Source organism: Sturnira hondurensis, unplaced genomic scaffold (genome assembly GCF_014824575.4).
Source record: "Sturnira hondurensis isolate 20B ecotype Veracruz unplaced genomic scaffold, ASM1482457v3 Scaffold0013515, whole genome shotgun sequence".
NCBI lineage: Eukaryota > Metazoa > Chordata > Mammalia > Chiroptera > Phyllostomidae > Sturnira > Sturnira hondurensis.
This window is the reverse complement of record NW_028086146.1, coordinates 3,629,700-3,646,340: the sequence shown is the minus strand read 5'-3', so window position 1 is coordinate 3,646,340 and position 16,641 is coordinate 3,629,700.

Here is a 16,641-nt window from a genome sequence, read left to right as displayed (position 1 = left end):
TTGACAGGGCAGTTATGCAAGTGACGAGGAAAGAGACATGTGATTCTTTGTTTGGCCTTTTTGGTAGTTCAGGAATTCACAACACATTCCCCTGAGTGATTCATTTGGACCAATGCCTAGTCTGTCCTACATGAACATAATTATCAGTAAGTATACTTGCTCACGAGGAAATCAGTGAGCATTACCCGACAGATTCTCATAATCAGAAATGATCCTACCGCTATCTAACAGAAGTTAAAATAAGAAATCCTCCACGTACAAATACATCTACCCAGAATTTTAAGACTTTAAGAAATCCCAATTCAATGGTAGAACATGCAGTGTGAACCTGAGTGTGTAATTTTGACTTTCGTTTACTCATCGTATATGTACTGAACTACTACTTTTGTTAGGCACTGTGCAGAGTATGGGGCACACATGTGACATTCAAGGCAGATCCCCCCATGCCTTCGCGGAGCTCACACTAAGGCAGAGACAAAACTCTAAAAGCAATCAGAAAAATAAACAAAAAAATGCTTTAATTTATAATAAGTGCTGGAAAGAAGGGCTTAGCAGGAAGATGACAGAGATCACCCACTTTAGTTAGGTTTGAACGCAGGCCTCTCTTAGAAGTTGACATTCAGACTGAGCGTAGTGATCAGAAGGGGCTGACCCTGGACAGAGTAGGAGAAGCATACCAGGCAGTGGTGGTAGTAGCTATAGTGGCCCATACACAAGCCTGGCGGGCCATGCAAGGAGAAGGCCAGTGTGGCTGGCATTTAGCAAATGGCATTGGTGGGTGAGAGCTTCAAGAAGGAATATGGTAAAGATCTGAATGTTTCCCTAAATGCACTGGGGAAGGTTTCCATGGAAAGGGATCTGGGTGAAATGTTGCAGCTGTTCATACCCCTCAGCACATCATAGGCCATAATAGCGTGATTGCCATTATGAGGGGCAAGATTTTATGTTGGCATTTCACACATTGATGATGGCTGATTATGAATCTAAATAGCAGCTAAGGGCATTAAGCACTGCCTTGTAGCCCTGCCACACTTCCTACCTTCACTGGGGAGGTGTCTACTCCTGCTCTTGGTGGGTCTGGAGGGCAGATTCGGTGGGTCTGAAGGAGAGCTTCCCTGATCTCCCTGGTGACCTGGTGTTTAAGTCAGGAAGGCTGGGCCTCTATCAACCCACATGGGAGATGTTCACATTCAAAAGTAGCATCAAAGAACTGGAGTGATGCTAGCAGACCTATGAATGATATTTTGAGAAAGTAAATGGATTTTAAAGCAATATAGGTTTCTCTGCCACTTAGTGATAATTTTGTTGTTGTTGTTGTTGTTGTTTTCAGCATATAGCTTAGCAGTTAGTAGGTGCTCACTAGCTGGTTGGCTGAATGAGTATTCAAGTAAACTAGACATGAATTGGGAGGCCGCCCTGTGTACCAGAAGGCAGCTTGAATCTAGAGGCGGTCAGACCTTGCCACACTGGGTCTCTGGGAACCTCTACATCTGGGAGGCTGGATGAAGATTGCAGATAATGTATTGAAAAGTCTGGCATACTAATTTGCATTGATAATTTGGTTGCTATTTTTATTATCATCTTTCAGTCTCCTTACTTGGTGACTTTGCTCTCATTCTTCTTCTAAATCAGTGGTCTACAACCTTTTTGGCAACAGGGATCAGTTTGGTGGAAGAGAATTTTTCCATGAACTCAGGTGGATGGAGGTGGAGCTCAGGCAGGAGAGGGGGTGGAAGACAGGAGGCAGGGCTCAGGCAGCGATGTGCCCCATCTGGGGACCTGGAGGAGGGAGGTTAGGGACTCCTGTAAATCACCCAGTTGGGGTTCATTCTGTTCCTTCTTGTTGCCAGCTGGTCATCTCCTGGCCGGGTTCTTTCACTCATCTCTACCAACCCCCGCCCACAAGCCCACCAACTTCCCTGCCATTCCTCCAAATCAGCCAGATTACTTGACAATTCCTCCCCTTTTAGAGCTCTCTTTCTTTCTTTGTCCACCTTCTCATTTTTCAAGACTGAATGATATTTGTGAGGCCCTATGCTGAGCTTTGAATGAAAACAAGGAAACAACCCACTGAAGGCTCGTTCCCCATTTGCCAAAGGTGCTGCTGGAGGTCTCTGCTTACCTAAGATATTTTCATAGTCAGTGGCTTCCTGCTTAGCGTCGTACTAGGTTTGGTTATTTTTCAGATTCTTCCTCTTCAAGCTGTGTGTTTCAGAGCCTAAAGTTACAGGAGAAAAAAATACTGTTTCTGAGAAATAGGAGTCCCTGGTTCATGTTGGAGGAGTATGGTCCTATGAGTCACAGTCTTTGTTAGTCTGAGACAGGTCGATAGTAAATTGCAAACAAGTGGGTGTGAAGTTTTAAGAGCCTAAGAAATGCACTTATAGTTTGTAAAAACTGAAGAGCTTAGTCAAATAATAAACCTCTTGCCCTGGATCACTGTGCTTATGAATGAAGCCAAAGAGAGGTGGTCCAGGAAAGGGGTTTACTAGAGAGCAGTGTAAACAGGAAGCCGGGCTTCCTCTGTGTCCCGGAGTCCCTGGAGCTCCACACAAGTGCTTCTCTGTGTGTGATCTCTTCGTGGCGAAAGATTTGTAACTCATCCGGTAAACAAATTCCTTTTTTTCTTTAAGATAGGAATGGGAGTCGTGCCAATAACAGGGAAATTAAGTGAAAGTAAGTGTACCAAGTACTTAACCGAGATCTCAAGCCTTCTTCTCCCACTGATTTTCCAGAAATTCACACTGCAGACAGGAATTGTTAAGCATCTTCTCAATAGGGAATCTGGCCAGCTCAGGAGAATGAGTCGAAAATACCAGCATCAAAAAAGCCTACCCAGATACCCGAGGGCAGTGGTTCCCAACCTTTTTGGCACCAGGGACCAGTTTCATGGAAGACGAATGTTCCACAGACTAGGGTAGCGGGGATGGTTTCTGGATAACTCAAGGACACTACATTTAAGCTCGCCTTCTGCTGCATGGCCTGGTTCCTAACGGGCCTGGACTGCACCAGAAGGCAGCTCAGAGTTCACAAGCACTAGCCACACCCATGGAGATTCTAATCAGCATTTTAGCTCCCCCAGTCTTCGTCAGCAGCAGACAGTCAAGATCACCAGCAAACCTAGGAGGGCCTCCAGTGATCAAAATGAGCAAATAAAAACAGAAGTAGGAAGAAACGGACTGTTTAGGGAGGAGAAAACTCCATCTCCATAAACTGTAATACCTATCTGCAGAGAGACTGGAGATACTGCATCCATGAAATCAACACAGATACCATCATAAAGGAAATTTAGAAAACAGAAAGAGTCTTTGGGGAAAGAGCTTTTCATAGAAGAAATAAAAATAATTCAAAGGAAGGCTTGGAAGATAGAGCTGAGGAAATCTCCCAGACAGTAGAACAAAATTACGAGGTGAGAAGATAGGAAAATGAAGGAGCACTCCAGAAATTTCAACACTTAATTTCAACTCTGTTTGCCTTGAGGGCAGGCACCTCGGCCTCCCCCTGCCTGCCACTGGTGCTCCTCAAACTGCCTTCCTGGCGCTAGAGCCCCGAGGACAGGAGTCTCAGGTGGTGAGTCCACGTGTGTGGGTTAAGAGGAACTGCTTGGGGCTCTAGAAGTTTCTTCCACCTACTCAATCTCCACTGGATTTTGCGGCTAGGAGTTGTGGGGACTTATCTTCCTGGCACTGGAACTCTGGGCTGGGGACCTGGTGTGGGGCTGGGACTCCTTGCTCCCAAGATATTCCTCCCAAATTTTTTTTTTTATATATATATTTTATTTATTTATTTTTAGAGGGGAAGGGAAGGAGAGAGGGAGAGAAATATCAATGTATGGTTGCCTCTGCCGAGGACACACAATGAATCGTGTGTCCCCTGCCAGGAACTGGCCTGCAACCCAGGCATGTGCCCTGACTGGGAATCGAACCGCGATCCTCTGTTTCGCAGGCCCGTGCTCAATCCACTGAGCTACACCAGCCAGGGCCCTCCCAAATTTTTATCCACCACATGTGGCTGTGTGACCAACCCGTTCTGCCTCTGTGCCCCTCCTACCAGTCTGGATAAAAGTGGTTTATTTAACTCTGTAGTTGTCAGACTTCAATTCAACTCAATTTTTGATGGTTNCTGGTGCTCCTCAAACCGCCTTCCTGGCGCTAGAGCCCCGAGGACAGGAGTCTCAGGTGGTGAGTCCACGTGTGTGGGTTAAGAGGAACTGCTTGGGGCTCTAGAAGTTTCTTCCACCTACTCAATCTCCACTGGATTTTGCGGCTAGGAGTTGTGGGGACTTATCTTCCTGGCACTGGAACTCTGGGCTGGGGACCTGGTGTGGGGCTGGGACTCCTTGCTCCCAAGATATTCCTCCCAAATTTTTATCCACCACATGTGGCTGTGTGATCAACCCGTTCTGCCTCTGTGCCCCTCCCACCAGTCTGGATAAAAGTGGTTTATTTAACTCTGTAGTTGTCAGACTTCCATTCAACTCAATTTTTGATGGTTCTGAGTGATGGTTGTTTTATATTTTAGTCATAATTTTGTTGTGGTTATGTGCAAAGGCAAGCAGTGTCTGCTTATGCTACCATCCTGACCAGAAGTGGCAAATCAATTTTTAAAACCCCAAACCCAATATACAAATTGGCAGAGGAAAAGTTTCTGGAGCTAATAGGTTTAGCGAATTTGCAAGATTCAAGTTCTATATACAAAACTCAATTGTATTTCTATATACTATCAATGAACAACTAGAAAGAAACATTTTTTAAAATACCACTTATGAATGGAATGGCAAAAAAGAACTTAGGTATAAATCAAACAAAATATGTGCAAAATATGTATGGTGAAAACTGGAGACCACAGAGGAAAAAACAATGAAGTAAATACACCAAAAGACACATACAGTATTCATTGTTAAAATGTCAATATCCCCCAAATCGATCTACAGATTCAGCACAGTCCTAATCAAAATCCTAGCAGGATTTTATTGCATATGTCAACAAGCTGATTCTAAAACTGATATGGGATGGCATAGGAATTAGAATAGTCAGTACAGTTTTGAAAAAGAGGAACAAATTGAGTTGCCCTGCCACCTGATGTCAAAAGTTGCTACAAAGCTCCAGTAATCAAGCCAGTGCAGCATTGGCAAAGGATAGATATGCAGGTTGATGGAACAGAGCAGAGAGCCCAGAAATAGACCCACACATATATGTCCATTGACTTTTGCCAAGGATGAAAAAGCAATAGTGAAAGAGAGTCTTCTGAACAAATAGTGCGGAGACAACCGGCATACACACACACACACACACACACACACACACACAAGAACCTTGACCCATATTCTGTATTATATACCAAAATAAACTTAAAATGTGTAACAGGCCTAATCTAAAATTATAAAACTTCTGGAAGATAACATTTTGAAAAATCCTATGACCTTGGGTTAAGCAAAAATTTCTTAGATCTGTTGCCAGAAATGTAATCTTTAGAAGAACAAACCGATAAATCTGGCTTCATCAACATTAGTAACTTTTTCTCTGTAAAAGACACTTCCGAAAATAAAAGACAAGTTACAGACTGGGAGAAAATACTTGCGAATTGCACATCTAACAGTGTCCTTGTATCCATGATGTATGTAGGTCACAAAATTCAATAATAAGAAACAAAACCCAGTTTTTAAAATGGCCAAAAGAGTCAAACAGATACAAGATCAAACAGGATATATGGATGGAAATTAATCACATGGAAACATGCTTCTCACATTTTAGGAAAATTCAAATGAAAACTATAATGAAATACAATTTCATATCCACCAGATTCTAAATATAAGTTTGACAACTCCAAGTGATATGGAAGATGTGGAGACTCCGAAAGTCTCCTGGCGTATTGACAGGAGTATGAATTTCAATGATTTCTTTAGCATGTAATTTGGCACAGTCTAGGTAGGTTGAAGATTCATACACCACATGACCCAGAAATTCCACTTCTAGATAGAGAAAAACTCTGAACATGTGCACAAAAAGGGAAATGCACACAAGAGTGTTAGGTACAGCATTATGTAGTAAGGTAGGAAATGTAGAAAATGTCCAAAAACAGAAGAGATAAACTAGCTTGTTCATACAATACAGCAGGGGTTAGCAAACAACAGCCCATGGGTGAGATCCAGCCCAATGCCTCGTTGTGTAAATACATCTCCATTGAAATCCTGCGACCATCATTCCTTGATGTACCGTCTACGGTAGCTCTCTTGTTTTAATGGATCATGGAGTAGTTGCAACAGAGACTGCATGGTCCACAAAGCCTAAAATACTGACTGGCTTTTACAAGAAAAGTTGTCTGATGCCCACTATACAGCAACAGGAAGAAATAAATCAGAAGTATACATATTAGTCAGGGTTCAACCAGAGAAATAGAACCAGGGAGAGATATGTGGTAAGAGGTTTAATGGTGAAAACCATTGTGGTCCTGGAGAGGCAGGCCATCAGGAAGGGCAGGCTGGAACTGCCGACTGGGAGCTGAAGCACTGTCTGCAGTTAGAATTTTTTTATTCAGAGAAGCCTGAAGTTTGTTCTTAATGCCTTTCAACTGATTGAATCAGATCCATTCAAATTCTCTAGAATAATCTTCTTTATTATGGCCCTGGCCAGTGTATCTCAGTTGGTTGGGCATCATCCCACAAAGCAAAAGGTCCTGGGTTTGATTCCCAGTCAGGGCAAATGCCTGGGTTGCAGGCCTGGTCCCCCCGTGGGGCGTGCGCCAGAGGCAACCTATCGATGCTTCTCTTCTTCCCCTCCCCTCTCTCTAAGAATAAGTAAAAAATACAATCTTTTAAAAAATAAATAAAAATAAAGTCAACTGACTATGGACTTAAATCACACCTACAATATACTTTCACAGCAACACCTAGATTAGTATTTATCTGGTTAACCGAGGACTGTAAGACAAATCTTGTAAACAGAATGCTGAAAAACAACAAGAAAAGTTACAAAGTGTTATGGGAGATATGGTGACCTTTACATAAAGCCTGAAAACAAGCGAGACAACTTAAGGAAGTTGGTGGATACATGGATATATAAAGCCATGCAGGGGAAATGATAAATTGCTACTTTATATCAGTTGTCACTGGGGAAAAGGGAAAGGAATGGGGATGGGCTTACTATATCGGTAATTTTTCTAAGACAAGGGACTCCAAAGCAAGGGAGACATGTAAAAATTTTTATTAAGCTTAACCTTAATAAAAGGTTGCAATTATTTATTGCCGTTATTGCAATAAATTTATTTTGCAATTATTTATTGCACTACTGTTACTACTTGTATGTGTTTTTAGTCTTTCACAATAATTTTTTAAATGATAATGATTGCCATCCTTTGGACAAGACTAAAAGTCATGTTCACACTGGGAAGTCAACCTTGAATCAGGACCAAAGAATAGAAGCTTCTTTAAAAAAAAAAAGATTTTATTATTTATTTTTAGAGAGAGGGGAAGGGAGGGAGAAATAGAGGGAGAGAAACGTCAATGGGTGGTGGCCTGTTGTGCGCCCCCTACTGGGGAATCTAGACCACCACCCAGCCATGTGCTCTGACTGGGAATCAAACTGACGACCCTTTGGTTCACAGGCCAGCGCTCAATCCACTGAGCCACACCAGCCAGGGCAGAAGTACATTCTTTATCTACATGCCAAATACCCTTTTGGTGGCTGCTTCAGGGTTTTGTTCATGGATCAGTGTTTCAGGGAATGAGCTCCACCCCCTGGGAGCTGAGCCTGGAAAATCACAGCGATCAATGCGCTCCAGCCTGTGCTCAGCTGAGACCACGGAGCAGGGTGTGAGTCACTCGTCCTGGAGCCCTGACCTTGGCTGCCCTCCACAGTGTCAAGGTTGGTAGCTAAACAAAACTCCTGACTTAAGGAACTAGAGATAAAGGGGTGGTGGTCAAACACATGACACATGGCCTCTGATAGGATGAGACTTGCCCAGCCTCCCAAGGGGCTTTCACTGGGGCCTGCATTTGTGTTCACACACGAAGGGACACAGCGTTCTCCTTGAAGAATGTGAGCTGACGTCTGATTGAAGAAGTGGTTATAGTTATACACAGATCTAGAGCGTGCAACCTGCTGCATGCCTGCAGAAATTGACCAACTGACATTCTACACAGCACATGAACATAAATCTTTCTGCAAAAATTAACTCCTTTTTCACAACTAAAAAAGCACACAACCTTTGTAAGAAGTGGAATATATGAAAAACTAGATAGAAGATAACAAGTCTCCCTAGAATCCCACTGCCGAGAATTATGGTGGTTTTACTCCTGTATTTTTTGGTCATGTATGTATATATTTTTCCTGTAGTCAATTCACCATTTCAATAATGGTTATTGAGCACCTACCATGTGCCAGACTTTATCCTAGGTGTTAGAAATATATAAACTAACAAAACAATCACGGTCCCCGCCCTTATAGAGGTAACAATGGGGTGAGGGAGACCGACCAAAGAAAAGTAAGTGTATAAATGCACAAGAGAAAGTTAGATAATGTGTGATAAATAATGGAAAAAGCAATGTCTAAAAATACTGAAGACTTGTACTGTGCTATTTTAAGGCCTTTGCCTCGTGTATAGGAATACATTGCCTAAAGCTGGGGACGGGGGGCGGTGCGTCAGAGGAACGGTGGCTACAGTAAATCTTTCAGCACAACGGTCAGGAAAGACCTCTCGCAGGAAATGACATAGGTTCACATGTGTTGTAGACTGCTCTGCCTGGTTCTAGGAATTGTATCTCCATCCCTTGTGGCTAAGGGCGAGGGACGACCTCTGGAATGCGAGCCGCAGGAGACAAAGCCTATCTCTGGTAGCAAATATTGCCTCAGTTTCCTCTCCCTGCCCCCAAAGCTTGGTCGGAAGTCAATGATGGGTAAGACCCCTCGCAGCGAGGGACAACCTAAGCCAGACTCGATCACTTGGGAGGCCTTCATGAAAGGACTTGGGGGGCTGCAACAAAGAGCAATGGACTCTCACCACCACCCCCCTCCGGCTTTGACATAGCCCGAGTCCCCATGTTCTCTGGGAGAAGCACTTCCTGGCTCTAATCCTCTTAAGCCTGAATACCTGATGGGGAGGGGTGCAGCTCCTTGCCTTGCTACAGCATGTCCTGGGGAAGAATCTGGCATCACAAAGACTTCCTGATAAACCTGTGAAATCTGCTCTGCTAAGAGTGCTTTCATTCATATGTTAAGAGTTCGAGCAGGAAACCCTAAAACTCTGTTCCTGACAGACTCTGACTCATACTAAGTCCTCAGATTTCTTTGAAATGTTATCTACTGTTTGATCCTTGCCACCCTGTATTCCTGTGTATTAGAACCCAATAAAAGACCCTGGAAGAGAGGGCTAGAGGCCTTTTTCTCCTTGGAGAAACTGACCACTACTCACAGCCTTTGTCCTCTGGGAAAATGGCCACTTCTCCTCCCCAAGCAGATCACATCATGTCTCAGTCATATTTACTCTCCATCTGTGGCACATGGATGGACTTGCAAGGAAAGTCACCCCCACACACATGAACAGAGAAGGCAGTGTGGGGAAAATCCTGGTTATGAGCCTTCTCAGCTAAAGGAATAGTAAGTTTAAATTCCCAGAGCATGAAACAGTTTGTCATGTGCATGAAACAGAAAGGACTGGACAAGGACATCAGCGACTTTAGGGAGCAAGGAGCAACTTGCAGTGATACCAAGGATGTGTTTTGTGTTCAGACCGCATAGGGCCTTGAAGGCCACAATAAAGAGTTTGACTTTTATTCTAAGACAGAGGGAAAGCCTTTGGAAGATTTTAAGCAGCAGAGCAAGATCTGGTAGCCATTTTTAAAAAAATAACGCCACACTGTGTTTTGCAAATGGATTTTAAGGAGGCAAGAGCCTCGCTAAAGCAAGGCAACACTAGTCGAAAGGTGCCTGTGGCCATCTAAGCAAGAGGTGATGGATGGCCTCTTGGGCCAGGGTTGTAGTAGGTTAGGGTTTCATTGAACTGATACTGTTGTTTGTAGTTCTATGTAAGCCTAGTTCATTTTATTTAAGTTTATAAAATAAAAAGGATTTGAAAGATTCTTATAGAACGTAATTTAAAATAAGTATCAGGCATAAATCAGAAGACCCAAACTGGAGAACAGGCAGGGAAAACTAAGAACGATACATTCTCAGAAAATAGAAGGGTGACCCCAGAACTGTCACCCTTGTGGGTACCAAGGATCTCTTCAGAGCAGCAGAACCAGGCAGCATTTTCCCAGCCGTGTCATTCTCTCCCCATCTCAACCCCCATCTTCATGCCCTCATTTCCGTAAGAGTGAAAGACTGAGTTTGTGTTACAGCTGCTACTTGTGGAAAAATGGAGAACATTAACTGGCACCATCTCCTGGGTCTGTCTTGCCAACATCCTACAGACAGAATTTAAAATTGGGGTGCCCTCTTTGCTAAAACTCTGTTCACCCTTAAGTCCATGGAAAGTTAGAGGTAATCGCTATTGGGTTTTACCAAAGGCTGAAGAGCCCACCTCGTTGATTGCTAACCATCATTATACAGAGCAGGTGATAGTCTTCGTCGATGGGACTCAGTGCTGTATGTACTTAATTGAATGTCTCCCATGTAGCTTATAGTTGAAATATCTACGATCCACCTCCTTCTAGTTAGTAATGGTGTTTAAAATTTAAAAATTATAATATAGAAACATCAGTATATTGCTTAAAGTTATAAAAATAAACCTATTACGAAAATAAGAAATCACAAAAAAATGGGAGGCAGAAAGGTGAGGATGTGGGGGATAGTTCATAGTGGAAGGCCAAAGATACTTTTAAGAAAAATATAATTATATTATTTTATCTTAAAATGAGAGCTACCAGAAGAACAACAACAACAACAAGCAGTACAGAAACTCTAAGAAGTGGCCTTCCTTCTCTAAGACTAGAATTAGAAGTTGGATGGTAAGTGGGAAGAAAATTTTTACTTTTAATTTTAGACTCTTTTATATGGCTTGAAATTTTTTGATATGTGCCTATTATTTATTCACATTTTAAAAATAACTGCTTTGTTGAGAGTGACTATTCACCTATTCAATTTACCTATTTAAAATGTGCAATTCAATGTTTTTTCGGTGTTTTTAGAGTCGCACATCTATCATTGCTATCAACTTTAGAACACTTTATGATCTCCCCCCAAAACGCAGTACCCGTTAGTAGTTACTCTCTATTTCCCCATCAAGTGCCCCTCTTCTCAGTCCTGGCACCACAAATATTTTTCCTATCTTTATATATTTGCCCATTCTGAACATTTCATATAAATTAAATCATAATGAAATCATACAACATGTGGCGTTTATTATCTGGCCTTTTTCAGTTAGCACGATTTTTTAAAAATTGTTTTCCTAATTATCTCAACTTTCCTCCATTGCTCCCCCTTGCCCTGGCCTGCCCACCCCTCCCCCGCCCCAGCTCTCACGGTCAATCCCCACTTTGCTGTCCATGTCCATGGGTCATTTATACTTGTTCTTTAACTAGACACTTCCTCTTCTTTCCTCCCTTCTCCTCTTCCCTCCTCCTCTCTGGTCCCTGTCAGTTTGTTCCCTGTTTCCATGCCTCTGGTTCTGTTTTGTTCATTAGGTTCCTGTTATAGGTGAGATCATATGGCATTTGTCTTTCACCACCCTGGCTTATTTCACTCAGCATAATACTCTCCAGTTCCATGCATGCTGTCGTGAAGAGTAGGAGTTCCTTCTTTCTTTCTGTTGTATAGTATTCCATTGTGTAAACGTACCACAGTTTTTTGATCCACTCATTTACTGATGGGCACTTAGGCTGCTTCCAGCACTTGGCTATTGTAAATAAGGTTGCTATGAACATTGGGGTGCATAGGTTCTTTTGAATTAGTGTTTCAGGATTCTTAGGGTATAACCCCAGCGGTGAAAATGCTGGGTCAAAAGGCAGTTCCACTTTTAGTTTTTTGAGGAAATTCCATATTGTTTTCCACAGTGGCTGCATCAATCTGTGTTTCCACAAACGTATACTAGGGTTCCCTTTTCTCCACAACCTCATTAGTGCTTGTTTGTTAATGATAGACATTCTGACCTGTGTTAGGTGGTATCTCATTGTGGTTTTAATTTGCATCTCTCTGATGGCTAGTGATGTTGAGCATCCTTTCATATGTCTCTGGATCCTCTGTACATCCTCCTTGGAGAAGTGTCTGTTCATGCCCTTTGCTCATTTTTTAATTGAGTAGTTTGTCTTCCTGGTGTTGAGTTGTGTGAGTTCCTTTTATATATTTTGGAGATCAAAGCATTGTTTGAGGTATCACTGGCAAATATGGTCTCTTACATTGTTGGTTCCCTTTTCCTTTTGATGATGTTTTCTTTAGCCATGCAGAAGCTTTTTAATTTAATATAGCCCCATTTGTTTATTCTTTCCTTTATTTCCCTTGTCCTAGAGGATATATCGGTGAAAATATTGCTGTGTGGAATATCTGAAATTTTCCTGCCCATGTTTTCCTCTAGAATTTTTATGGTGTCATGGCTCATGTTTAAGCCTGTTACCCATTTTTATTTTATTCTGGTGTATGGTGTAAGTTGGCGGTCTAGTTTCACTTTTTTGCATGTAGCTGTCCAGATCTCCCAGTACCATTTGTTGAAGAAGCTATTTGTACTCCATTTTATACTTCTGTCCCCTTTGTCAGTATTAATTAACCATAGAGTCATGGGTTTACTTCTGGGCTCTCTATTCTGTTTTATGATCTACACTGATCTACATGTCTCTTCTTCTGTCAGTACCAGACTATTTTAATTACAGTGGCCTTATAGTACAGTTTGATATCAGATGTTGTGATCCTTCCTACTTTGTTCTTCTTTCTCAAGATTGCTAAGGCTACTCCAGTCATTTTTGTTCCCATATACATTTTTGAAATGTGGTCTAAATCTGTGAAATATGTCATTGGTATTTTAATAGGGGTTGCATTGGATCTATAGATTGCTTTGTGTAGTATGAATGTTTTAATGATGTTGCTTCTTCCAACCCAGCAACACCGTATATGCTTTCATTTGTTTGTATCTTCTTTGATTTCTTTCTTCAGCGTTCTGTAGTTTTCTCAGTATAGGTCTTTCACTTCCTTGGTTAAATTTATTCCTAGGTACTTTATTTTTTTTGTTGCTATGGTAAGTGAGATTTTTTTCCAGTTTCTGTTTCTGACATTTCACTGTTGGTGTACAAAAATGCCTTTGATTTCAGAATATTGACTTTGTACCCTGCTCTTTTGCCTCCTTTTCATTCAATTGGGGGTTACTTCTTTGTCTCCCCATTAGGTACTCTTCTTGTTTCTTTCTGCTTCTTAGATTGATCTGCTTTGACCCCCAGTCTTTGTAGTGTGAAATTGTGTGGTAGGAGACTTATGTGATTCAGCAGTGCAGTCTCCTTGATCTCTTGAACCTGATGCTCTTGAGATGCCCTTTATGATGGCTCTGTGGTTGCAATTGGGTTTTGATTGTTGTTGGGTCATTCTTTGGTGGGTCCTCCCCTCTGGCTGACTGACTGAGGGTCACTCTGCCCACCACGTCTTGTGTGCTGTTGTACAGGTGCTGCCGGAACAGAACCACAAAGCCCAGGGAACAAACCCATACCCACAAAAATACCACCCCCACACAATCACATTAATAACAACAACTGAGCCAGTATTAATATGGGTGTGAGGAGAGTAAGACTATTATAAGAAAGGAGAAATGAATAGGAGATGACTGTCTGAAAGAAATATGATTTTGAGAGGGAGAAGCAGCAATAAGAATAGGGAATTGGTTGGGGCCAGGCAAAGAGAGAAAGAAAGTGAAATTTGTATCATAAATAAAAAGGGGAATGAAGATGATGGAACGGAGCAAGAGAAGGGGAGCATATTGTAGTAGGTTTAAACAAAAGTTTAAACAATATACAGTGAAAGAAAGAAAAAGAAAAAATAAGTAAGTAAGTAAATAAATAGGAACCAAATGGGAGAAAAAGATCCACCACAGCACTGAGCTAAGATTAATATTGGTGGGATGGGAATAGAGGGAAAAAAGAAAGAAAGAAAGAAAGGCTTAAGAGATGTCTAGAGGAAAGGGAAGTAATTTTGAGATGATGGAGGGAGATGGAATACTAAGAGTAAAAAATGAAAACCAGGCTAAGGCAGAGAAAAATTAAAATTTAAGACAAAAGAAGGAGGGCCTGGATGAAGGCAGAATGGGGTAGGAGAGGGGAACAGTAAAATTGGAGATTTGAAATACAAAACAGTGAAGATCTAGAGCTAAAATTGAAGTAATGCAACAGCAACCACCCTACCCATAACCAATGAGCAAAGACTGATAAAGGGGGAAAGAGAAGGAGAGAATTTTAAGAGCAGGAAAAAGAATGTGAGATGATCAATGACAAGAAAAATGGTTCTGAGAGACTGGAGGGGGAAGAAATAGTAAGAGTGCAGAATGGAAACAAGTCATGGTAAGAGAGAAAACAAAATTTAAAACCGAAGTAAGAAGAGGAAAGATGAAGGTAAAATAGGGTAACAGAAGAGAAAAGCACTATCTGAGACTTGAAATAAACTACAATATAAAATCCAGTGACTGCAGCCCTGGCTGGTGTGGCTCAGTGGACGACAGAGCACCAGCCTGCACACCAAAAGGTCACCAGTTTGATTCCCTGTGAGGACACATGCCTGAGTTGCAGGCCAGGTCCACAACTGGGGGGCACGTGCGAGGCAACCACACATTGATGTTTCTTTCCCTCTCTTTCTACTTCCCTTCCCCTCTCTCTAAAAATAAATAAATAAAAAAGAATAATGTTCCCTTATAAAAAAATCTAGTGATTTCATATGCACAAATTTGAAGGACAAGAAATAAATATTAAAATGCTATGCAGGAGAGAAAATATTGCAAATCATGAAGAAGATCCTGGTGGGATTCACCTCAGTAGCATCTAGTATTTGCCACTGTTTTTTCTTTCTGGATCCCTGCCTGGTGGTGTCAGGTTCCAGTCTAGTCTTAGGCAGCCTGTTCAAGACTACCAAGGGTCCAGTCTATGGCTGGCTCTTCCAGTTGTTAATCTAGTCACTCTGTAATCAGCAGTCTGGATTAAGCACCACAGGGTGGGGCAAAGTAATTCCTGTGGATGGGGCTATTTCGTCCCCTCAGGCTGCAGCCACTTGGAGGGGAGTGGTCTGCCCGAGCAAGATAGTTCCTGCAGTGTGGAGATGACTCAGTTTCAGAATCCTGGTGGCTTCTCCCTCAGTTTTCTCCACAAAGTCACCAACCCCAGTCTCCCCTGAAGTGTCTCTAGTCCACCCTGCCTCCCCTTTGCCAGAGCCCAGGGCAAGTGACTGCAAATGAAATTTTGTGCATTGGCCCTTTAAAAGACCCTCTGTGATTCCAGCCATCTGACCCTGGCAGAAAGAAACCCTGCTGCTTTCAGGGTTTTCTGTTTGTTTGTTCGTTTTGTTTTATTTTTTTGTTTTGTTTTAAGACTCTGGTGCTATAGGCTGCAGAGCCTAGCTTGCAGAGCCTAGCTTGCAGTTAGACCCCACACTTCTCGAGGTGAACCCTCTGGCTGCTGAAATATTCCTCCAGCACCTCAGCTGCCACTCATGGGAGCCCAGCCAGCCCTCTGCATGTCTCCCCTGAACTCTGTGCCAGTCACGTTGTGGGAAGCTCTTTCTTCTGTCTGTCCGTAGTTATAAGGCTTTTTATAAGTGGAAGAAGTTCAGTGTTTACTTATAAGTTCAGTTTACTTATAAGTTCAGTTGTTTACTCTGGATGATTTCTCTACAATTTAGTTGTAATTCCAGTTTGGTCCTGGGGGAAGGTTAGGGTAGCTTCCACTTACTCATCTGCCATCTTGGATCTCCCATTTTATTCAGCCTGGTGTTTTTAAGATTCATCCATGCTGTAGCATGTACCAGTCCTTCCCTACACTTTATTAATCCATTCATCAGTTATTGGAGACTTGGGTTGTTCCCATTTCTTTGGCTATTGTGAAGAACAAACGCTGCTATGAACATTTGTATATAAGTTTTCATTTGAATATATGTTTTCATTTCTCTTGGGCAAATACCTAGCAATGAAATTGCTGGGCCAGGTGGTAACACCTTGTTTATTCTTTTGGGGAGCTGTCACACTGTTTTCTGGAGGATTACCCCTTTTTAGAGTCCCATCAGGATTGTATGAAAGTTCCAGTCTCTCTATATCTTCACCAACACTTGTTTTTATATTTTGCTGATTCTAGCCACCCTAGTGGGCATGAAGTGATATCTCACTATAGTTTTGATTTGGATCTCTCTAATGGCTAATAATGTTGAGTTTCACTTCATGTGCTTCTTGACCATTTGTATATCTTCTTTAGATAAATGTCTATTCAGATTCTTTGCATTGTGTGCATCTTACTTTAACCTAAAAAATAGTATAAAATATTTTAAAGTATAGTAACAAACACCACATGTTGGAGATGGTAATTTTTGGGTGAAGGACATTGAGTAGTTTCTTTTTGCCTTTATAAATTTTCCCAAATTCTTAAACATACATAAATTTTGTCGTCATTAAATGTTAACATTTTTCCTCAATTGTTTATCATTTTCTGATCTGAAAATGTAGCCCAATAATTTTTTAAAGCAGATACAACATTAA